Source organism: Cetorhinus maximus, chromosome 21 (genome assembly GCF_964194155.1).
Source record: "Cetorhinus maximus chromosome 21, sCetMax3.hap1.1, whole genome shotgun sequence".
Taxonomy (NCBI): Eukaryota; Metazoa; Chordata; class Chondrichthyes; order Lamniformes; family Cetorhinidae; genus Cetorhinus; species Cetorhinus maximus.
In genome coordinates this window covers 40,975,695-41,000,825 of record NC_135899.1, presented here as the reverse complement: position 1 = coordinate 41,000,825, position 25,131 = coordinate 40,975,695, and the positions used below count along the sequence as shown (strand labels likewise).

Here is a 25,131-nt window from a genome sequence, read left to right as displayed (position 1 = left end):
TCCACTAGACAGTCTGACCCCTGAATCCAGTCTGCCCTCTTCTTCCGCATCCCAAACCAACAATCAATTGCAGGCAGATTCATAAAGCATAAGAATTGACAGTTAATCCATCTGAATGATGGGCAGAGCCCAGGACAGGTCAATAGAGAGGCCAGAGAGTTTGAAACTGTCTTGAGGGGTTGGTGCTGTGCCAAAGTGGGGAGGATACAAATGGGGAATTATAGGTGGGTGCAATACAGGTACTTTTTTATATTTGTTCACTCATGGGATGTGGGTGTCACTGGCTGGGCCAACATTTATTGCCCATCCCTAGTTGCCCTTGAGAGGTGGTGGTGAGCTGCATTCTTGAACCACTGCATTTCTGGTGGTGTAGGTATATCCATAGTGAAGGGAGGGAGTCCCAGGACTTTGACCCAATTGCTTTGGATCTGGAGTCATATGTAGGTCAGGCCAGGTAAGAATGACAGATTCCTTCCCTAAAGGACATTAATGAACCAGGTGGGCTTTTATAACAATCAATTATAGTTTCATGGTCACCATTACTGATACTTGCTTTCAATTCCTGATTTTATTCATTGAATTTAAATTAAAGTCTGGTGCAAAACCTTTTATGTGGCACCTTATTGAATGCCTTCTGGAGATCCAAATACATGACATCTACCAGTTCACCTTTATCAACTTTGCTTGTTATATCCTCAAAGAACTCTAGCAAATTGGTCAAACATGATTTCCCTTTCACAAAACCATGTTGACTCTGATTGATTGCGTCAAGCTGTTCTAAATGTCCTGCTATTTCTTCCTTAATAATGGACTCCAGCATTTTACCAATGGCAGATGTTAGGCTGACTGGCCTATAGTTTCCTGATTTTTGACTCCCTCCCTTCTTGAACAGGGGTATCACATTAGTGGTTTTCCAATCAGCTGGGACCCTCCCGGAATCCAGTGCGTTCTGGAATATTGCGACCAATGCCTCCACTATCTCTGCAGCCACTTCCTTTAAAACCCTTGGATGCAGGTCATCAGGTCCTGGCGACTTGTCTGCCTTTAGCCCCATTAGTTTCTCAAATACTTTGTCCCTCGTGTTACAAGATCTTTTCTCCCATTAGCTCCTTGCTTATCTGATATCTTTGGAATGTTTATAGTTTCCTCCACTGTGAAGACCGATGCAAAATATTGGTTTAAATTATCCGCCATTTCCCTGTTCCCCATTATCAATTCTCCAGTCACATCCTCCAAGGACTTTAGTCATTCTCTTTTTTTTATATACCCATAGAAGTTCTTGCTGTTTGTTTTTATATTTCATGTCAATTTACTTTCATAATCAATTTTCTCCCTCTTTATTAGCTTTTTAATCATCCGCTGCTGGTTCCTAAAAACTTCCCAATCCTCTGGCCTACCAATAGTTTTTGCCGCTTTGTATGCCTTAGTTTTTAATTGGATTCTCTCCTTGACCACCTTTGTTGACCATGGGTGGTTCATCCTTCTCATCGAGTCCTTCTTTTTGACCGGGATAAATTTTTGTTGAGCGTTATGAAATATCTGCTTAAATGTCTGCCTCTGCTCATCCACTGACCTTCCCCTTAGTCGATTTTCCCAGCCCGCTTTAGACAACTCTTTCTTCATACCTCTGTAATTGCCCTTATTCAAGTTGAGGACAATGATTTGATACCCGAGTTGTTCGCCCTCAATGAAATTCTACCATGTTGTGATTGCTACTCCTAGAGGATCTCTTAACTAAGATATCTCTTATTAATCCCACCACATTACCCATTACTAGATCTAAAATAGCCTGTTCCCGGGTAGGTTGAACCTTTATAAAACACTGGTTCGGTCTCAACTGGAGTATTGTGTCTATTTCTGGGCACCAACCTTTTGGATGGATGTGAAGGATTTAGAGAGAGTTCAGAAAAGATTTATGAGAATTGCTCAGGGATGAGAGATAAAAGCAAAAACTACTGGAAACACTCAGGAGGTCAGGAAGCATCTGTGGAGAAAAACAGAGTTAACGTTCAAGTTGATAACCTTTCATCAGAACTCAGTAAGGGAAAATGGCAGCAGAGTGGGACTAATTAAGTTGCTCTTACAGAGAGCTGCACTGACATGATGGGCCGAGTGGTCTCCTGAGCTGTAACCATTTTATGATTTTATGATTGCTCTGATGAGAGGTCATCAAACCGAAACATTAATTCTGTTTCTATCCATATATGCTGCCTGACCTGCTCAGTATTTCCAGCATTCTGTTTTTATTTTGGATTTCCATAATCCACAGAATTTTTTTTGTATTCAGGGATGAGGGACTTCAGTTCTGTGGATAGATTGGCAAAGTTGAGGCCGTTCTCACTTGAGAAGGGAAGCTGTGAGCAGATTTGGTAGAGGTAATCAAAATGATGCGGGGTTTGGACAGAGTAAGGGAGAAACTGTTCCCATTGGTGGAAAGGTTGAGAAACAGGGGGTACAGATTTAAGATAAAAAGGTAAAAGAAGCAGAAACGACATGAGGAACAACTTTTTTGTGCAGTGAGTGGTCAAAATCTGGAATGCTGTGCTTGAGAATGTAGAGAGGTAGGTTTATTGTGGCTTTCAAAAGGAAATTGGATAAATATGAAGAAAAAAAAATTGGAGGGCTACAGGTAAATGGCAGAGGAGTGGGACTAGGTGAGTAGCTCTTAGGGAGTCACACAGAAGGAGGCCACTCAGCCCATCATGTCTGAACTGTAGCCATTTTATGGTTCTAGAATTGTGCTATCTTTGTAGCATCAGTGCATCATCAAGGAATCACCATTTAGACATTATTTAGTCATCAATGAATCACAATTGTGTCACCATTTAATCACCTTTGTGTTCAGACACTAGTCCCCATATAAAAGTGGAAAAGTTTTCCATATTTCCTCCTCTCCAACTATAATATCTGACAGCGAAATGTCCTCCGACAGTTCACCATCATTTGCTGCAGAAATTGTAAACCATGGGTTGTCATTTGGTTTGGGACTTGGTGTTAATTCATGCAAAAGTGGTTGAGTGGAATCTGATCTGAGGAAAAGTGTGGGTGGAACTTTCTGGTCTTTAGAGTGCAGCACAGTGGCATACTGAGTCAGCCCAGAAAGATTGTGGTACGGTGTGCAAACATCACGTGTATGGCCCGCTGATGAACAGTGCAGAGTCTCTCCACTGTTGGGGCTCTTTCTATTGCTGTTAATGCTCATACCCTTTTCATCTTCTATCAGCTGGTTTGATTTTACTGCAGAAGCAATGTTCTGTCTCGTGTCTTTCTGGAGGAAGGTAAAAGAGGAGACGATGCAGTCAGGATTTTCGTCCAAGCAGTTCCGATCCTTAATAAAACAAATGTCTCAAATTACCTCACTCTTAATGAACATGAATCATAGAGAAAAAAAATCTATAAACTCAAAATCAATTCTATGCATGTATCTGAGTATTCAATTTCTACCATAGAAATGGTGCCAAATATTATATAGAATTTTATTATTGAATGATTAATGTTTTCGGTTTGAAAGGTGAAATACTTTTAGCCAAAGTTCAAACCTAATCCTAACTCTAATTGTAAACTGAACCCTCTAACCTCTAATCACTAATCCTAACAAGTACCTAAACCCTATTTTGAGTTTGAACCTGAGCCCTCGATCCTAATTTAAATCATAACCTACCTTAAACCAAAATCAGATAACTAAACCTAATCATGTATATAACCGGAACCTGGGATTTATGGACAATGAAAGCAAAAGAAATTGGACAATCCTACATAGGAAAGGGAAAGAAAGAAAATAGCAGTGTGCTGACCAGAGGTGGACGCAATACTCTTGCTGTGGCCCAACTGATGTTTTATACTGTTCTAGCGTATCTGCTCCACTAAACGAAAGTAACCTTTATTCAAAAACAGCGGAAGAGGGGAGAGGTCCAAGAGGAAGCAGTTCAGAGAAGGTTTACCAGAATAATACCTGGAATTGGAAAGGTTGGACACATTAGGCTTGTATCTGCTGGAGTTTAGAAGAGTAAGAGGCAACTTGATTGAAACATATTTTTTGATTCATTCATGGGATGTGGGCTTCGCTGGCTGGGCCAGCATTTATTGCCCATCCCTAGTTTACCCTGAGGGGTCTTGATAGGGTGGATGTGGAGAGGATGTTTCCTCTTGTGGGGGAACCTATGACGGGTTACTGTTTAAAAATAAGGGGTCGCCCATTTAAAACAGATGAAGAGAAATTTTTTCTCTCAGAGAGTTCATGAGCCTTTGGGCTCTCTTCCTGAAAAGGTGATGAAAGCAGATAGTTGAATATTTTGAAGGCAGAAGTGGATAGATTCTTGGTAAGTAAGGGGGTGATGGGGTGATAGGTTATCGGCAGTAGGTGGATGCAGATTTCAGGTTACTATCAGATCAGTCATGATCTTATTGAATGGCGGAGCAGGCTCGAGGGGCTAAATGGCCTCCTCCTACTCTTTATTCATATGAGAGTTCCAAACAGCATGAGAGGGGAGAGGTCAGAGTTCAAAAACAGTGCGAGAGGGAAGAGGTCAGCTAGCGGGGGCACGGGTTCAGTCTGTGATACTAGCACATTCAGAAAAAAATAAAGTGACATCACAAGGAAACAGTTAAGTTATTGGTTGGTGAGTATTTTGCTATGATGCTCATTTATCCTTGAAAACTCAGATAATTTATTAGCAATTGTAAGCTTTTTATTTTTATTACTGAAGTTTACTAGCAATATAACCTATTAGGAATAGTAGAATTCATTAATTATAACTTAATTAAGTAAAAGAACATTAATTATCACATATAAAGATGACAGGGCAGGTGATGTGTTGCGACTACAGAATGTGGGTACCCTGGATACCAATGTGATCCAGGGCAAACACGTCTGCTGAAAATGTCTGCAGCTGCAGGAACTTCGGCTCAGAGTTTATGAGCTGAAGGCTGAACTGCAAATACTGCGACACCTGAGGGAGAGGGAGAGTTAACCTGAACAGTTTGTACCAGGGAGCAGGCACACCCCTTAGGATAGGATCTTATGATTTGATCCATGGTCAGGGACAGGAGGGTGTGACTGTGGGTGAGGCAGGTATGGGGCCCAGAATGCACAAGTGGAGGAGCATCAGCCTCTGCAATTGTCCAACACGTTCAAGATTCTTGCCACCTGTATGGATGATAGTGGGGGCTCCAGCATGGATGAGGAAACTGACCATGGCACCATGGCATAGGAAGACATTGAAGTTGGGGGAGTTAATAGGAATGTAGTGGTCGTAGGGGCTAGCAGTTCTCTCTGCTGCTGAAAGCGAGAGCCCAGAAGGCTGTGTTGCTGCCCAGTGCCAGGGTTTGGGACATGTGCTCTGGGCTGGAGGGGAACTTGCAGTGGGAGGGGGAAGATCTGGTGGTTGTGGCCCATGTAGGTACCAATGACTTAGGTAGATCTAGGGAAGAGGTTCTACTGAGGGAGTATGAACAGAATCACAAATGGAATAATCTCTGGATTATTACCTGAACCATGAACAAATTGGCATAGGGCAAATAAGATTAGACAGTTAAACACGTGGCTCAAAAATTCATGTGGGAGAAATGGGCTTTGATTTGTTGGGTACCGGCACCAGCACTGCAGAAAATGCAAGCTGTACTGTCAGGATGGTCTTCACCTGAACCGTGCTGGGACCAGCGTTCTAGTGAGTTGTATAAAAAAGGTAGTAGAGAGGGTTTTAATCTAAATAGTGGGGATGAGGGATAAGGATTGGAAAGATGTGCTAAATTAAGTAGAGAAGACAAGGCAAAGAGCAAGGTAGCAATAAGGGAAGTGACGATCAGATAGTGGCAGGAAGGGACAGAGTGTACAAACCTTAGAGATTTTTTTTATTCGTTCATGGGATGTGGGCTTCTCTGGCTAAGACAGCATTTATTGCCCATCTCTAATTGTTCTTAAGAAGGTGGTGGTGAGCTGCCTTCCTGAACCGCTGCAGTCCATGTGGTGCAGATGCACTCACAGTGCTGTTAGGAAGGGAGTTACAGGATTTTGACCCAGTGACAGTGAAGGTATGGCGATACATTTCCAAGTCAGGATGGTGAATGGCTTGGAGGGGAACTTCCAGGTGGTGGTGTTCTCATCTATCTGCTGCTCTTGTCCTTCTAGATGATAGCGTTTGTGGGTTGGAAGGTGCTGTTTAAGGAGCCCTGGTGAGTTCCTGCAGTGCATCTTGTAGATGGTACACATGGTGGAGGGAGTGAATGTTTGTGGATGTGGTGCCAATCAAGTCAGCTGCTTTGTCCTGGATGGTGTCAAGCTTCTTGTTGCTGGAGCTGCTGCACTCATCCAGGCAAGTGGGGAGTATTCCATCACACACCTGACTTGTGCCTTGTAGATGGTGGACAGGCTTTGGGGGGCCAGGAGGTGAGTTACTCACCACAGGATTTCCAGCCTCTGACCTGCTCTTGTAGCCACAGTATTTATATGTCTAGTCCAGTTCAGTTTCTGGTCAATGGTAACCCCCAGGATGTTGATAGTAGAGGATTCAGCGATGGTAATGCCATTGAACATCAAGGGGCGATGGTTAGATTCTCTCTTGTTGGAGATGGTCATTACCTGGCACTTGTGTGGTGCGAATGTTACTTGCCACTTGTCAGCCCAAACCTAGATATTATCCAGGTCTTGCTGCATTTGGACATGGACTGCTTCAGTATCTGAGGAGTCGCGAATGGTGCTGAACATTGTTCAATCATCGGTGAACATCCCCACTTCTGAGATTATGACGGAAGGAAAGTCATTGATGAAGCAGCTGATGATGGTCTAGGACACTATCCTGAGGAACTCCTGCAGTGATGTCCTGGAACTGAGACAGAACCAAAGAAAAGTTGGAGCAGAAAGAGGCCATTCAGCTCATCATGCCTATGCCAGTCATAGAAGGGAAAAATAATTTTTAACCTCACTTTCCAGCCCCTGGTCGTAGCCTTGCAGGCTACAGCACTTCAGATGCATATCCAGGTACCGTTTAAATGAGTTGAACATTTGAGCCTCAACCACCGATTTAGGCAGTGAATTCCAGATGCCCAACACCATCTGGGTGAAAAAGCTTTTCCTGATGCCCCCCTAACCCTCTACCAATCACCTTAAATCTATGCCCCCTGGTAATTGACCCCTCAGCTATGAGAAATGGTTCTTTCCTGTCTATCCTATCTAGGGCCCTCATAATCTTGTACACCTCAATCAGGTCACCCCTCATCCTCCTCTGCTCTAAGGAAAACAACCCTAACCTTTCCAATCTTTCTTTATAGCTGCAATTTTCCAGCCTGGGTAACATTCTTGTAAATCTCCTCTCCAGAACTATTATGTCCTTCCTGTAAAGTGGTGACCAGGACTGTACACAAAATTCCAGCCGTAGTCTAACCAGCATTTTATACAGTTCCAGCATTACATCCCTGCTTTTATATTCAATATGCTTTCTTTATCCACCTGCCCTGCTACTTTCAGGGACCTGTGGACATTCACTGTAAGGTCCCTCACTTCCTCAACCCCTTTCAATATCCTCCCATTTATTGAGTATTCCCTTGCTTTGTTTGCCCTCCCCAAATGCGTTATCTGACACTTCTCTGGATTGAATTCCATTTGCCACTTTTCCATCCGTTCAATCAAACCATTGATATCACTCTAAGGACAACAGCTATCCTTTTCACTATCAACTACGCAGCCAATTTCTGTGTCATCTACAAAGTTCCCAACCATGCCTCCCACATTTAAGTCCAAATTATTAATATATTCAACAAAAAAAACAAGCGCCCCAACACTGAGCCCTGTGGAACACCAATGGAAACAGGTTTCCACTCGCAAAAACATCCATCAACCATTACCCTTTGTTTCCTATCAATGAGCCAATTTTGGATCCAACTCGCCACCTTCCCCTGTATCCCATGGGATCTTGCTTTTCTGACCAGTCTACCTTGTCAAATACCTTACCGAAATCCATGTAGGCAACATCCACTGCACTACCCTCATCAATCCTCCTTGTAACTTTCTCAAAAAATTCTATTAAGTTAGTAAGACACCACCTTCCCCTAACAAATCCATGCTGACTATCCCTGATCCATCTGTGCCTTTCTAAGTGACAGTTTATCCTGTCTCTCAGAATTGATTCCAATCATTTTCCCACCACTGAAGTCAGACTGACCAGCCATAATTTTCTGGCCTATCCCTCGTGCCCTTTTTAAATGATGGTACGAGGTTTGCAGACCTCCAATCCTCTGGTACCTCGCCTGTATCTAGTGAAGATTGGAAAATGATCCTCAGAGCATTCGCTATTTCCTCCCTGGATCCTTTTAACGACCTGGGATACAATCCATCCGGCCCTGGTGATTTATCCACCTTCAAGGATGCCAGTCCCTCCAGTACTTCCTCTCTCATTATGTTTATTGCATCTAATATTTCACACTCCTCCTCCTTAACTAGAATGTCTACATCATCCCTCTCCTTAGTGAAGACAGGGACAAAGTGTTCATTGAGAACCCTGCCCACATCTTCAGCATCAGAGCACAAGTTACCATGTACATCTCTGATAGGCCCTACCCTTTCCTTAGTTATTCTCCTGCTCTTAATGTACTGGTAAAACATCTTTGGGTTTTCTTTGATTTTACCTTGCCAATATTTTTTCATATCCTCTCCTTGCTTTCCTAGTTTCCTTTTCTATTTCACCCCTGAACTTTCTATATTCCTCTATGCTTTCGAAAGTATTAAGCTTTTTGTAACTGTTATAAACTCTCTTTTTCTGCTTTATCTTACCCTGTATGCTTCTGGACAGCCAGGGGGTTCTGAATTTGGCACTACCACCCTTTTCCTTTGTGGGACCATGTCTACACTGTGCCCCTAGAATCTCGTTTTTGAATACCTCCCACTGATTTGACACTTGTTTTCCCTCCTAGTAGCTGTATCCACTCCACTTACACCAGTTCACCCCTCAGCTTTGTAAAATTTGTCTTCCCCCAATTTAGAGCTTTTACTCCTGTTCTATCTTTGTCCTTTTCCATAATGATGCTAAATCTAACTGTATTATGGTCACTGTCTCCAAACTGATTCCCCACTGCTACTTCCTCCGCTTGCCCAGCTTCATTCCCTAAGATTAAATCTAGAATTGAGCACCCCCCTTCTCGTTGGGCTTGTTATGTGCTGGCTGAAAAAGTTCTCTTGAATGCAGTTCAAGAATTTTGTGCCCTCTGTGTCCTTCACACTGTTCGTATCCCAATTGAAATTAGGGTAGTTGAAGCCTCCAACTATTGCTGTCCTACTGTTAATACACTCAGAAATTTGCCTGCACGTTTGCTCTTCTAACTCCCTTTCACTATTTGGGGGTCTATAGTACACTCCTAGCAATGTGGCTGCCCCTTTTTTATTGCTGAGCTCCATCCCATATGGCCTCATTTGAGCTTCATTTAGCAAATCACCCCTCCTCACAGCTGTAATTGATTCTTTAACCAATAATGATACACCCCCACCTTTTTCTATCCCCCTCTCTATCCTGCCTGAAAACTCTATATCCAGGGATGTTGACCTGCCATTTTTGCCCCTCTTTAAGTCACATTTCCATTATAGCGATGATATCATGCTGCCGTGTATCTAGCTGTGTCCTCAGCTCATCGACTTTATTTGCAATACTCCTTGTATTTACATATACACCTTTTAACGCAGCCAAATTCCTATGCTGTACACTTTTTAATCTGTGCTTCTTCTGTCTTTCAGAGAGACTCACCAATTCTCCATCTCCTGTTCCCTGCTCTGAATTTGCCCTCAGGTTCCCAGCCTCCTGGTAATCTAGTTTCAACCACCTCCAACAGCACTAGCAAATCGCCCTGTGAGGATACTAATTCCAGTCTTGTTCAGGTGTAGATTGTCCAGCTTGTACAGGTCCCACCTTCCCCAGAATCAATCCCAATGCCTGAGAAATCTGATGCCCTCTCTCCTACACCAGTTTTACAGCCATGTGTTCAATCACTCTGTGGTCCTGTTTCCATACCCACTTGCACGTGGGACTGGGAGTAATTCTGAGATTACTGTTTTAGAGGTCCTGCTTTTCAATCTCCTTCCTAGCTGCCTAAAGTTTGCTTTCAGGACCTCATCCCCTTTCCTACCTAAGCCATTGGTACCAATGTGGACCACAACCTCTGGCTGATCACCCTCCTCCAGAAGAATGTCCCGCTGCAGCTCTGTGACACCCTTGACCCTGGCACCAGGAAGGCAACATACCATCCTGGAGTCACGCCTACTGCCACAGACACGCTTGTGTGTTGCCAGAACCAACAAATCTCTTATCACTACTGCTCTTCCCCTCTTCTTCCTCCCCGCCTGTACAGCAGAGCTGCCTGTGGTGCCACAGACCTGGCTCTGACTGCACTCCTCCGAGGAACCAGTGCCCTCACCAAATGGAAAACCAATTGGTGAGTAGGACACCTGGGGACTCCTGCACTACCTACCTAGTTCTCTTGGACTGCCTGGTGGTCATCCATTCCCTTTCTGCCTCCAAGCTCCTAAGCTGCAATGTGACCACCTCTCTGAATGTGCTATCCACGTAGCTCTCAGCCTCACAGTTGTGCCATAGTGACTCCAGCTGCTGCTCAAGCTCTGAAATCCGAGCTCAAGGTTCTGCAGCTGGTGACACTTCCTGCACATGTGGTCACCAAGGGCGCCAGTAGCGTCCACAACTTCCCACATATTACAGGACACACATTCTACGCACCAAGCTGCCCTGCCATTGCTTCAATTTTCTTCCCTTATGTTAACTTAATTTTACTTTGGTTTACTTATACTACTTTATTTTACCTGGCCTTGTCTTAACTTTGCTTCCCTATTGCTTGTGTTTTTACTGAAATCTAAGTAGCTCCTTCTTTTAAAAAGAATGTGTTTTTCTAATTTTCAACTGCTTGATGACCCTCCTTAACAGCAGTTTCTCACCCAGCAATGAATTTGTATTCCTCCTCTGATGTCACTCTTCGGTGTTTTCAAAACTTAGTCCTCTCGTGCAGCTTTTCAATTCCTGCAGGCTGAGAAAGATTGAGAATGAAAAAGAAAAGAGCACCTCCCTCCCTTCCTCTCCCCCCCTCTCCCAAACTCCCTGAACTCCCCAAACACCCCAACTCCCTTCTCACAAAACTCACAGTAATTCCACTGTGTAACAGTGCACTCTCTGACAGGGCATTTAACTTCTCTTATTTATACTTCTGAGATTCAGATGAATCTCTTATCTGGCAGTTACAGAACCAGGTTAGGCCAGTTCCTTAATTTGCTGATCCCACCTGCTCTCCAGCAGAGGGCTTGATTTACTTGATTAGCGCTGCCCAAGCCTTTTAGAAACTTAAAACATACAAACATTAAATATATGTAAAATGCTAAATTGCAAACAAGCAGATTGACCGAAAATGGATAGGCACTTGGTCTTGACTGGACTAAGATTCTCAGAAAGAGATCTGCTTTTGGAACAGATGTCTGAAGCCTTAAAAAATAATTCTGGGAAACATTCATTTCCAGCCACTTTCCTGGTACCAATGGAACATTTACCAGTAACAGAAAAGATGGAGGATTCAATGCTGGCAGCATTTCGTGACTGTTTAGATATGGGATGCAAGCATCAATATGAAAAAAAAACACAAACGTAAGGTATAAGGACAGAGACCCTTTTGGTAGCTCCAACAGACGAGAGGAATTGGGTTATTATGGCAGGAAAATGAAACCCAGGAAAAAGCGAGGAATAGTAAAAAGGTATTTTAGGTGAACCCGAAACATCATTATGCGATGAACTGTCTGAAACGGAATAACAGGGGTTTTGAAATGACACATGACAAAGGAAGGTTCAGAAGGGGAAGATGATGATACTGATCAGAGGGAATTGTACTGGTCAGAAGGAGCTTTAGTCCAGTAATAAGTGTTCTAGTTGCGGATTCATTCAATTGTGCAGTGTTGGACAGTGGGTGGATATCCACAGTATTTGGAGTGGATTGGCTAAAATGTTACCTGCATTTACTAAATATGAAAGACCGAAGTAAGGTTAAGGAATATGGAAGTTCCACTTACATCAGGCTCGGAGACAATAACATGTTAAAATCACTAAAGTGAGTGGTGAATCTGTGTAACATAGCCAGAGTAAACCATTTTATCAGCACAGATGGAATATCCAGTGAAATAAGCTGTCTATGGAAAAGGCTCAAATGAAATTAGATATGGAACATGATAAGGCAATTGAAGCTGCACATGGGAGCTGCAGGCAGCAGGTCCCAGGACAAAGAAAGAGGGTCACCAAACTAGGGAGTGGGACAGAAGGAGGTCCCAAGAAGACCGTCAAGTTAAGGATAAGGACAGGAATCTGAAACACTTCCTGTTAAGTGAAGTTAAGAGTGAATAAACTGTAATTAAAGAGACAGAGCAGACTTGGAATGTGGTGGGCTTGAGAGATGCCAGAAGATCTGAGGAGACAGCCGAAGTTTGGTGATACCTTGGAGCAGTGCTATTCTGATTGGCATGGCTGACTACCTGAGAGAGTGAATGTGGACGGTGATGCTTGAAGGAAACAAGAGATCCAGGGGAATAAACATCAGAAGAAGTGCTAGAAACCCTAGAGGTGACCCTTGTTGAAGATGCCTGAGAGAAAGCATTGTTTGGGAGAGAATTCCAAGGTGAGTTTTGAGCATAGAGATTGGAAACTCACATGAGAAATACAGAGTTTCAGTGAGACTGATTGGCTCGTGGTGTAACATGGCATCTGGGGGGAAGGGCAGGGTTGATGTGAAATCCATAGTGCCTGTTTTGGGTGGCACTCAATTTTTGGAGTGTGGTATAGCTGACCACAGTTTGGCCCATTAGCTTACATGCATTGCATCCTAACCGTGGATATTAGAATTTAAGCTAGATATTGTAAATAAAATTATCTTTTATGCATTTGTATGTATCTCTGAAAGGTATAGTTGGGTTGAAGGAGTAGTGTAAATTGATTCATTAATTTTTACTGAAACCTTTTCAACCTTTTTATCTAGTGCAATATAGTTTACTTTTCTTGTTTAATAAATGTTTATTCTTTTGTTAAAAGTTCATCAGCAGACTCCTGTGACTCTGTTCAGTAGCACTTCCAAACAAAAAAATAAAAGTTAGCATGTATCAAGCCAGGTTCCACCTTGGGATCTGACTGGTGGTAACAACAGCTGGGATCATAACACAGAAAACACAGTGTGAGGTTTGAAAGTGGATGAGAAAGAGATCACGGCCCTAGGAAAAGATGACAGATTTGCAAAAGAGCCTCTGATTGTAGTAGGGACATATCGAGCAGCAGTAGGAGGGAGATATGAACCAGCAGTAGGTGGGAGATATCGAGCAGCAGTAAGAGGGAGATATCAAGCAGCAGTAGGAGGGAGATATCGAGCAGCAAAAGGAGGGAGATATCGAGCAGCAGTAGGAGGGAGATATCGAGCAGCAGTAGGAGGGATGATCGAGTAGCAGTAAGAGGGAGATATCGAGCAGCAGTAGGAGGGAGATATCGAGTAGCAGTAGGAGGGTGAGATCGAGCAGCAGTAGGAGGGAGAGATCGAGCAGCAGTAGGAGGGATGATCGAGTAGCAGTAAGAGGGAGATATCGAGCAGCAGTAGGAGGGAGATATCGAGCAGCAGTAGGAGGGTGAGATCGAGCAGCAGTAGGTGGGAGAGATCGAGCAGCAGTAGGAGGGTGAGATCGAGCAGCAGTAGGAGGGAGAGATCGAGCAGCAGGAGGAGGGAGATATCGAGCAGCAGTAGGAGGGAGAGATCGAGCAGCAGTAGGAGGGAGAGATCGAGCAGCAGTAGGAGGGAGAGATCGAGCAGCAGTAGGAGGGAGAGATCGGACAGCAGTAGGAGGGAGAGATCGAACAGCAGTAGGAGGGAGAGATCGAGCAGCAGTAGGAGGGAGATATCGGACAGCAGTAGGAGGGAGAGATCGAACAGCAGGAGGAGGGAGAGATCGAACAGCAGTAGGAGGGAGATATCGAGCAGCAGTAGGAGGGAGAGATCGAGCAGCAGTAGGAGGGAGAGATCGAGCAGCAGTAGGAGGGAGATATCGGACAGCAGTAGGAGGGAGAGATCGAACAGCAGGAGGAGGGAGAGATCGAGCAGCAGTAGGAGGGAGAGATCGAGCAGCAGTAGGAGGGAGAGATCGAGCAGCAGTAGGAGGGAGGAATCGAGGAGCAGTACAAAGAACAAAGAAAAGTACAGCACAGGAACAGGCCCTTCGGCCCTCCATACCTGCGCAGATCATATTGCCCTTCAAGTAAAGCATTTTGCACTCCCGGGGTCCTTATCCCTCTATTCCCATCCTATTCATGTATTTGTCAAGCTGCCTCTTAAACACCATTCTTGTACCTGCTTCCACCACCTCCTCTGGCAGCGAATTCCAGACACTCACTACCCTCTGCGTAATAAACTTGATCCGCACATCTCCTCTATAGTTTTCTCCTCTCACCTTAAATCCATGTCCCCTAGTAATTGACTTTTCCACCCTGGGAAAAAGCTTCTGACTATCTACTCTGTCCATGCTACTCATAATGTTGTGAAGTTCTATCAATCACCCCTCAATGTCCGTCGCTCTAGTGAGAACAATCCGTGTTTCTCCAACCTCTCCCTATAGCTAATATCCTCCATGCCAGGCATCATCCTGGTAAACTTCCTCTTCACCCTCTCCAACGCGTCCATATCCTTCTGGTAATGTGGCGACCAGAATTGCACGCAACATTCAAAGTGTGGCCTAACCAATGTTCTATACAGTAGGAGGGTGAGATCGACCAGCAGTAGGAGGAAGATATCGAGCAGCACTAGGAGGGAGAGATCGAGCAGCAGTAGGAGGATGAGATCGAGCAGCAGTAGGAGGGAGAGATCGAGCAGCTGTAGGAGGGAGAGGTATATAAGTTTATGTGCAGGTTATTGAGGGAAGAGCTGATAAAGATGTATTAGGTTATGACAGGTTATTGAGGGGAGAGCTGATAAAGATGTATTAGGTTATGCCAGGTTTAGATAAGGTGGACAAAGTAAAGTTGATAGCGCAAGGACCACACACACGGATTTAAGGTTTTAAGCTAAAGTTACAGAGGAGATTTGAGGAACAGTTTTATACCCGATGAGTGTTAATGCTCTTGAACTTGCTGCCTAATAGGCTGGTAGAAGCAAAGATGATGAATAATTTTAAAAGGAAATTGGATGGGCACTTGCGGGAAATGAAGTTCCAGGACTATGGGGATAGAGCAAGGGAAATGGGATTGACTGGATTACTTTCTGTGCTCTAATGGCTGTATGACTATAACCCTACAGAGTTTGAGTGTGTCCACAATAGCTTTCTTGAACAATTTTCCTAGAACCAAAAAGGAGGCAGACCAGATTAGATTGAATAATTAGCTACGAGGCAGGTGTAGTTAGCAGACAAACTGTGTGTGAACGTTTATCTGAAGTGATTATAACATGATCAAATTCAATGTAATGTTTGAAATGGAGAAATGCAAAATAATGACTAAGGTTCTAGATTTAGGTCAGACTGACTTCAATGGGATGAGGCAGAGACTGACAACAGATGTTGCTCGCACAGGTGTTGGAGTACAAGGTTTGATATACAGGTATTGGGTACAGATGTTAATGTACAGGTGTTGATACATGGGTGTTGATGTGCAGGTGTTGGGGGTACAGGTGTTGGGGTGAAGGAGTGGATTGATAGGTGTTGGGGTACAGGTTTTGAAATACAGGTGTTGATGTACAGCTATTGATGTACAGATGTTGTACAGATGTTGATGTGCATGTGTTGATACACAGATGTTGAAGTACAGATGTCAATGTACAGGTATTGATATATGGGTGTTAATGTACAGGTATTGATGTACAGATGTTGATGTAGAGGTGTTAATATTCCGATGTCGATGTACAGATTTCGATGTACAGATGCTGATGCACAGATGTTGATGTAGAGATGTTGATGTTCAGATGTCGATGTACTGATGATGATGTGCAGATGTTGATGTACAGACGTTGATGTACAGCTGTTGATGTATAGGTGTTGATGTAGAGGTGTTGATGTGGAAGTGTTGATGCACAGATGTTGATGTACAGCTGTTGATGTATAGGTGTTGATGTACAGGTATATATGTACAGGTGTTGATGTACAGGTGTTGATGTACAGGTATTTATGTGCAGGTGATGGGCAGATTTTAATGTATAGATGTTGATGTACAGGTGCTAGTGTACTGATATTGATGTGCAGATGTTAGTGAGCAGTTATTGATGTACAGTTATTGATGTACAAATGTTGATGCACAGCTGTTAGTGTACGTGTTGATGGGCAGATTTTATTGTGCAGTTGTTGATATACAGATGTTGATGTACTGATGTAGATGTACTGATGTAGATGTGCAGATGTTAGTATACAGATATTGATATACGGTTATTGATTTACAAGTGCGGATGCACAGCTATTGATGTACAGGTATTGATGTATAAATATTGATCCACAGGTATTGGTGTACAGATGTTGATGTACAGCTGTTGATAGACAGTTGTTGATGTATAGGTGTTGGTGTAGAGGTGTTTATGTGGAGGTGTTGATGCACAGATGTTGATATACAGGTGTTGATTTACACGTATTTATGCTGATGTACAGCTGTTGATGTACAGGTGTTGATATGCAGGTATTGATGTACAGGTGTTGTTCTACAGGTATTGATGTACAGGTGTTGATGTACAGCTTTGATTTGCAGGCATTGATGTGCAGGTGTTGATGTGCAGGCATTGATATGTGGGTGTTGATGTAGAGGTGTTGATGTGGAGAGTACAGCTATGGGGGTACAGGTATTGATGTGCAGGGTACAGGCACTGGTGTGCATGGTACAGGTATTGGTATACAGGTATTGAAATACAGGGTACAGGTAATGGCATACAGGTATTGGTGTACAGGTATTGATGTACAAGGTACAGGTATTGATGTACAGGATAGAGGTTTTGGCATACAGGTATTGAGGTACAGGGTACAGGTATTGGTGTACAGATATTGATGTACAGGGTACAGGTATTGGTGTACAGGTGTGGGGATACAGGGTACAGTTATTGGGGTACAGGCATTGATGAACAGGGTGCAGGTATCGGTGTACAGGGGTTGATGTACAGGGTACAGGTATTGGTGTACAGGGTACAGGTATTGGTGTACAGGAATTGATGTGCAGGGTACAGGCATTGGTGTACAGGTATTGATGTGCAGGGTACAGGTATTTGTTTACTGGTATTGATGTACAGGGTACAGGTATTGGTGTACAGGTGTGGGGGTACAGGGTACAGCTCTCGGTATACAGGCATTGATGAACAGGGTGCAGGAATCAGTGTACAGGTGTTGATGTACAGGGTACAGGTATTGGTGAGCAGGGTGCAGGTATTGGTTTACAGGAATTGATGTACAGGGTACAGTTATTGATGTACGGGTATTGATACACAGGCTACAGGTATTGATTTATGAAGTACAGGTATTGGTATGCAGGTGTTCAAGTACAGGGCACAGGTATTGGTGTACAGGTGTTGATATACATGTATTGATGTACAGGATACAGGTACTGATGTACAGGGTACATGTATTGGTATACAGGTATTGAAGTACAGGGTACAGGTATTGGTGTACAGGTATTGATGTAAAGGTACAGGTATTGATGTACAGGGTACAAGTATTGATGTACAGGTATTGATGTACAGGGTAGAGGTATTGTTGTACATGTATTGATGTACAGGGTACAGGCATTGGTGTACGGGTATTGATGTACAGGGTACAGGTATTTGTGTACAGGTATTGATGCACAGGGTACAGCTATTGGTGTACTGGGTACAGGTATTGGTGTACAGGTTTTGATGAACAGGGTACAGGTATTGATGTACAGGTATTGATGCACAGGCTACAGATATTGATGTACAGGGTACAGGTATTGGGAGACAGGTATTGAAGGACAAGTTACAGATATTGATGTACAGGGTACAGGTATTGGTGTACAAGTATGGGGGTACAGGGTACAGCTATCGGTGTACAGGCATTGATGAACAGGCTGCAGGAATCACTGTACAGGTGTTGATGTACAGGTTACAGGTATTGGTGTACAGGGTGCAGGTATTGGTTTACATGAATTGATGTACAGGGTACAGGTATTGATGTACAGGTATTGATATACAGGCTACATGTATTGATTTATGAAGTACAGGTATTGGTATACAGGCGTTGAAGTGCAGGGTACACGTATTGGTGTACAGGGAAAAGGTATTGGTGTACAGGTATTGATGTACAGGGTGCAGATTTGGCATACAGGTATTGATGTACAGGGTACAAAGTATTGGTGTACAGGTATTGATGCACAGGGTACAGGTATTAGTGTACAGGGTACAGGTATTGGTGTACAGCTTTTGATGTACAGGGTACAGGTATTGGTGTACAGGTATTGATGTACAAGGTACAGATATTGGTGTATGGGTGTTGATGTACAGGGTACAGGTATTGGTGTACAGGTATTGATTTACAGGGTACAGGTATTGGTGTACAGGGAACAGGTATTTGTGTACAGGTATTGATGTACAGGGGACAGGTATTGGTGTACTGGTGTTGATGTACAGGGTACAGGCATTGGTGTACAGCTATTGATGTACAGGGTACACGCTATTGGTGTACAGGTATTGATGAACAGGGTACAGGCATTGGTATATGGGTGCTGATGAACAGGGTACCGGTATTAATGTACAGGTATTGATGCACAGGGTACAGTTATTGATTTACAGGGTACAGGTACTGAAGTACAGTTATTGTTGTACAGGGTACAGGTAATGGCGTACAGGTATTGATGTACAGGGTACAAGGTATTGGTGTACAGGTATTGATGTACAGGGTACAGATATTGGTGTACGGGTGTTGATGTACTGGGTACAGGTATTGGTGTACAGGTATTGATGTACAGGGGACAGGTATTGATGTACAGGTTACAAGGTATTGGTGTACAGGTATTGATGTACAGGGCACAGGTATTTGCGTACAGGTATTGATGTACAGGGTACAAGGTAGTGGTGTACAGGTATTGATGTACAGGTTACAGGCATTGGTGTACAGGTATTGATGTACAGGTTCCAGGCATTGGTGTACAGGTATTGATGTACAGGGTACAGGTATTGGTGTGCAGGTATTGATGTACAGTATGCAGGATTTGATGTACCGTGTACAGGCATTGATGTACAGGTATTGATGCACAGGCTGCAGGTATTGATGTACAGGATACACGTATTGGTATACAGGTATGGAAGGACACGTTACAGGTATTGCTGGAGGGGTATTGATGTACAGGTATTGAAGTACAGGGCAGTTATTTGTGTACTGGTATTCATGTACAGGGTACAGGTATTGGTGTACTGGCATTGGTGTACAGGGTACAGGCATTGGTGTACAGGTATTGATGTACAGAGTGCAGGTATTGGTGTACAGGTATTGATGAACAGGGTACAGGCATTGGTGTATGGGTGCTGATGAACAGGGTGCCGGTATTGATGTACAGGTATTGATGTACAGGGCACAGGTATTGATGTACAGGGAACAGGTATTGAAGTACAGTTATTGATGTAAAGGGTACAGGTAATGCCGTACAGGTATAGATGTACAGGGTACAGGTATCGGTGTACAGGTATTGATGTACAGGGTACAGGTATTGGTGCACAGGAAACAGGTATTGGTGTACAGGTATTGATGTATAGGGGACAGGTATTGGTGTACAGGGAACAGGTATTGGTGTACAGACATTGATGTAAAGGTTACAGGTATTGGCGTACAGGTATTGATGTACAGGGTACAAGGCATTGGTGTACAGATATTGATGTACAGGGCACAGGTATTGGTGTATGGGTGTTGATGTACAGGGGAAAGGTATTGATGTACAGGTATTGATATACAGGGTACAGGTATTTGTGTACTGGATAAAAACAAAAAACTGCAAATGCTGGAAATCCAAAACAAAAACAGAAATACCTGGAAAAACCCAACAGGTCTGGCGGCATCGGCAGAGAAGAGCAAAGTTGACGTTTCGAGTCCTCATGACCCTTCAACAGAACTAAATAGAAATAGGAAAGGGGTGAAATATAAGCTGGTTTAAGGTGGGGGGTGGTGTTGAAGGCAGTGGGGGGAGTTGTTGGGACAAGCAAACAGTGATAGGAGGAGATAACCAAAAGATGTCACAGACAAAAGAACAAAGAGGTGTTGAAGGTGGTGATATTATCTAAAAGAATGTGCTAATTGAAAGTGGAGAGCAGGACAAGCAAGGTAGCTCCAGTGGGGGTCAGGTGAAATAAGCGATGGGTGGAATACATTTAAAAATAATGGAAATAAGTGGGAAAAGAAAAATCTATATAAATTATTGGAAAAAACAAAAGGGAGGGGGAAGAAACAGGAAGGGAGTGGGGATGGAGGAGGGAGTTCAAGATCTAAAGTTGTTGAACTCAATATTCAGTCCGGAAGGCTGTAAAGTGCCTAGTTGGAAGATGAGGTGCTGTTCCTCCAGTTTGCGTTGAGCTTCACTGGAACAATGCAGCAAGCCAAAGACAAACATGGGCAAGAGAGCAGGGTGGAGTGTTAAAATGGCAAGCGACAGGGAAGTCTGGGTAATGCTTGCGGACAGACCGAAGGTGTTCTGCAAAGCGGTCACCCAGTCTGCGTTTGGTCTCTCCAATGTAGAGGAAACCGCATTGGGAGCAACGAATGCCGTAGGCTAAGTTGGGAGAAATGCAAGTGAAATGCTGCATCACTTGAAAGGAGTGTTTGGGCCCTTGGATGATGAGGAGAGAGGAAGTGAAGGGGCAGGTGTTGCATATTTTGCGTTTGCATGGGGAGATGCCGTAGGTGGGGGTTGAGGAGTAAGGGGTGATGGAGGCATGGACCAGGGTGTCATGGAGGGAACGATCCCTACAGAATGCCGCCAGGGGGGTGAAGGGAAGATGTGTTTGGTGGTGGCATCATGCTGGAGTTGGCGGAAATGGCGGAGGATGATCCTTTGAATGCGGAGGCTGGTGGGGTGATAAGTGAGGACAAGGGGGACCCTATCATGTTTCTGGGAGGGAGGAGAAGGCGTAAGGGCGGATGCGCGGGAGATGGGCCAGACACAGTTGAGGGCCCTGTCAACCACCGTGGGTGGAAAACTTCGGTTAAGGAAGAAGGAGGACATGTCAGAGGAACTGTTTTTGAAGGTAGCATCATCAGAACAGATGCGACGGAGGCAAAGGAACTGAGAGAATGGGATGGAGTCCTTACAGGAAGCGGGGTGTGAGGAGCTGTAGTCGAGGTAGCTGTGGGAGTCGGTAGGCTTGTAATGGATATTGGTGGACAGTCTATCACCATAAATTGAGACAGAGAGGTCAAGGAAGGGAAGTGTCAGAGATGGACCATGTGAAAATGATGGAAGCAAAATTACTAAATTTTTCCAGGTCCCGACGAGAGCATGAAGCAGCACCGAAGTAATCATTGATGTACCGGGGAAAGAGTTGTGGGAGGGGGCCGGAGTAGGACTGGAACAAGGAATGTTCCACATACCCCATAAAGAGACAGGCATTGCTGGGGCCCATGCAGGTACCCATAGCCACACCTTTTATTTGGAGGCAGTGAGAAGAGTTAAAGGAGAAATTGTTCAGTGTGAGAACAAGTTCAGCCAGACGGAGGAGAGTAGTGGTGGATGGGGATTGTTGGGGCCTCTGTTCGAGGAAGAAGCTAAGGGCCCTCAGACCATCCCGGTGGGGGATGGAGGTGTAGAGGGATTGGACATCCATGGTGAAGAGGAGGCGGTTAGGGCCAGGGAACTGGAAATTGTTGACAGGTGTAAGGTGTCAGAGGAATCACGGATGTAGGTGGGAAGGGACTGGACAAGGGGAGAGAGAAGGGAGTCAAGATAACGAGAAATGAGTTCCATGGGGCAGGAACAGGCTGACACGATCGGTCTGCCGGGACAGTTCTGTTTGTGGATTTTGGGTAGGAGGTAGAAGCGGGCCGTCCGAGGTTGGGCGACTATCAGGTTGGAAGCTGTGGAAGGAAGATCTCCAGAGGAGATGAGGTCAGTGACAGTCCTGGAAACAATGGCTTGATGTTCAGTGGTGGGGTCATGGTCCAGGGAGAGGTAGGAGGAAGTGTCTGCGAGTTGACGCTCAGCCTCCGCGAGGTAGAGGTCAGTGCGCCAGACAACAACAGCACCACCCTTGTCAGCGGGTTTGATGACAATGTTAGGGTTGGACCTGAGAGAACGGAGTGCAGTAAGTTCAGAGAGAGACAGGTAAGAATGGGTGAGAGGAGCAGAGACATTGAGACGACTAATGTCACGCCGACAGTTCTCAATGAAAAGATCAAGAGAAGGTAAGAATCCGGAGGGAGGGGTCCAGGTGGAGGGAGAATATTGGATGTGGGTAAAAGGATTCGTTGAACGGGGAGAGGACTCCTGCCCAAAGAAGTGAGAACGGAGACGAAGGTGGCGGAAGAAGAGTTCAGCATTGTGCCAAGCCCTAAATTCATTGAGATGAGGGCGTAAGGGTATGAAACTAAGTCCTTTGCTGAGCACTGAACGTTCAGCGTCGGTGAGGGGAAGGTCAGGGGGTATAGTGAATACACAGCCGGGGCTGGGATTGGAAGATGGGGTGGGGACGGAGGGACAAGTAGGGGTGGAGGGTCCTGGATGGGTGTTGGTGTCGATGAGTTGTTGGAGCTTGCGTTCCTTAGCACTTAGCACTATTTGTGTACTGGTATTGATGTACAGGGTACAGGTATTGGTGTACAGGTATTGATGTACAGGGTACAGGTTTTGATGTACAGGGTACAGGTATTGATGTACAGGTATTGATACACATGCTACAGGTATTGATGTACAGGATACAGGTATTGATGTACAGGTATTGAAGTACAGGGTACAGGTATTTGTGTACTGGCTACAGGTATTGTTATACAGGCATTGAAGTACAGGGTACAGTTATTTGAGTACTGGTTTTGATTTACAGGGTACATGTATTGGTGTACAGGTGTTGATGTACAGGGTACAGGCATTGCTGTACAGGTATTGATGTACAGAGTGCAGGTATTGGCGTACAGGTATTGATGTACAGGGTACAGGTATTATGTGCTGGTATTAATGTACTGGGTACAGGTATTGGTGTACAGGTATTGTTATATAGACATTGAAGTACAGGGTACAGTTATTTGTGTACTGGTATTGATGTACAGGGTACAGGTATTGGTGTACAGGTGTTGATGTACAGGGTACAGGTATAGGTGTACAGGGTACAAGTATTGGTGCACAGGTATTGATGTACAGGGAACACTAGTTGCATACAGGTATTGATGTACAGGGTACAAGGAATTGGTGTACAGGTATTGATGTAGAGGGTCGAGGTATTTGTGTACTGGTATTGAGGTACATGGTACAGCTATTGGTTTACAGGTTTTGATGTACAAGGTACTGGTATTGGTGTACAGTTATTGATGTACAGGATACAGGTATTGGTGTACATGTATTGATGTACAGGGTGCAGGCATTGGTGTAGAGGTATTGATATACAGGCTACAGGTATTGATGTACAGCGTACAGGTATTGGTATACAGCTATTGAAGTACAGGGTACAGGTATCTGTGTACTGGTATTGATGTACAGTGTGCAGGCATTGGTGTAGAGATATTGATGTACAGGGTACAGGTATTGGTGTACAGGGAACAGCTATTAGCGTACAGGTATTGATGTACAGGGTACACGGTATTGGTGTACAGGTATTGATGTACAGGGTGCAGGTATTGGTTTATGGGTTTTGATGTACAGGGTACAGGTATTGGTGCACATGTATTATGTAAAGGGTACAGGCATTCATGTACAGGTATTGATGTACAGGGTACAGGTATTGATGTACTGGTATTGATGTACTGGGTACAGGTGTTGGTGTACAGGTTTTGATGTACAGGGTACTGGTATTGGTGTACAGTTATTGATGTACGGGGTACACGCTATTGATGTACAGGTATTGATGTACAGGGTACAGGCATTTGTGTACAGGTATTGATGTACAGGGTACAAGGTATTGGTGTACAGGTATTGATGTACAGGGTACAGGTATTGGTGTATGGGTGGTGATGTACAGGATACAGGCATTGGTGTACAGGTATTGATGTACAGGGTACAGGTAGTTGTGTACTGGTATTGAGGTTCATGGTACAGGTATTGGTGTACAGGTTTTGATGTATAGGGTACAGCTATTGGTGTACAGGTTTTGATGTACAGGGAACTGGTATTGGTGTACAGTTATTGATGCACAGGGTACACACTATTGATGTACAGGTATTGATAAACAGGGTACAGGCATTGATGTACAGAGTACAGGTATTAACTATGGTCATTGATGTACATGGGACAGGTAATGATGTACAGGTGTTGATGTACAGGGTACAAGGTATTGGTGTACAGGTATTGATGTACAGGGTACAGGCATTTGTGTACAGGTATTGATGTACAGGTACAAGGTATTGGTGTACAGGTATTGATGTACAGGGTACAGGTATTGGTGTATGGGTGGTGATGTACAGGATACAGGCATTGGTGTACAGGTATTGATGTACAGGGTACAAGGTATTGGTGTACAGGTATTGATGTACAGGGTACAGGTATTGGTGTATGGGTGGTGATGTACAGGATACAGGCATTGGTGTACAGGTATTGATGTACAGGGTACAGGTAGTTGTGTACTGGTATTGAGGTTCATGGTACAGGTATTGGTGTACAGGTTTTGATGTATAGGGTACAGCTATTGGTGTACAGGTTTTGATGTACAGGGAACTGGTATTGGTGTACAGTTATTGATGCACAGGGTACACACTATTGATGTACAGGTATTGATAAACAGGGTACAGGCATTGATGTACAGAGTACAGGTATTAACTATGGTTATTGATGTACATGGGACAGGTAATGACGTACAGGTGTTGATGTACAGGGTACAAGGTATTGGTGTACAGGTATTGATGTACAGGGTACAGGCATTTGTGTACAGGTATTGATGTACAGGTACAAGGTATTGGTGTACAGGTATTGATGTACAGGGTACAGGTATTGGTGTATGGGTGGTGATGTACAGGATACAGGCATTGGTGTA

General features: G+C 44.2%; 1 long non-coding RNA gene across 1 annotated transcript; it reads right to left on the bottom strand.

The window, feature by feature from the left end:
- Positions 1-2,582: 2,582 nt before the first annotated feature.
- On the bottom strand, positions 2,583-10,572 carry LOC144695854 (uncharacterized). The gene is made up of 3 exons (XR_013580023.1): positions 10,450-10,572; positions 6,578-6,824; positions 2,583-3,268 (listed from the first exon to the last, which is right to left on the bottom strand). It is a non-coding gene; the product is annotated as an uncharacterized LOC144695854 (long non-coding RNA).
- Between the last annotated feature and the right edge of the window lie 14,559 nt (positions 10,573-25,131).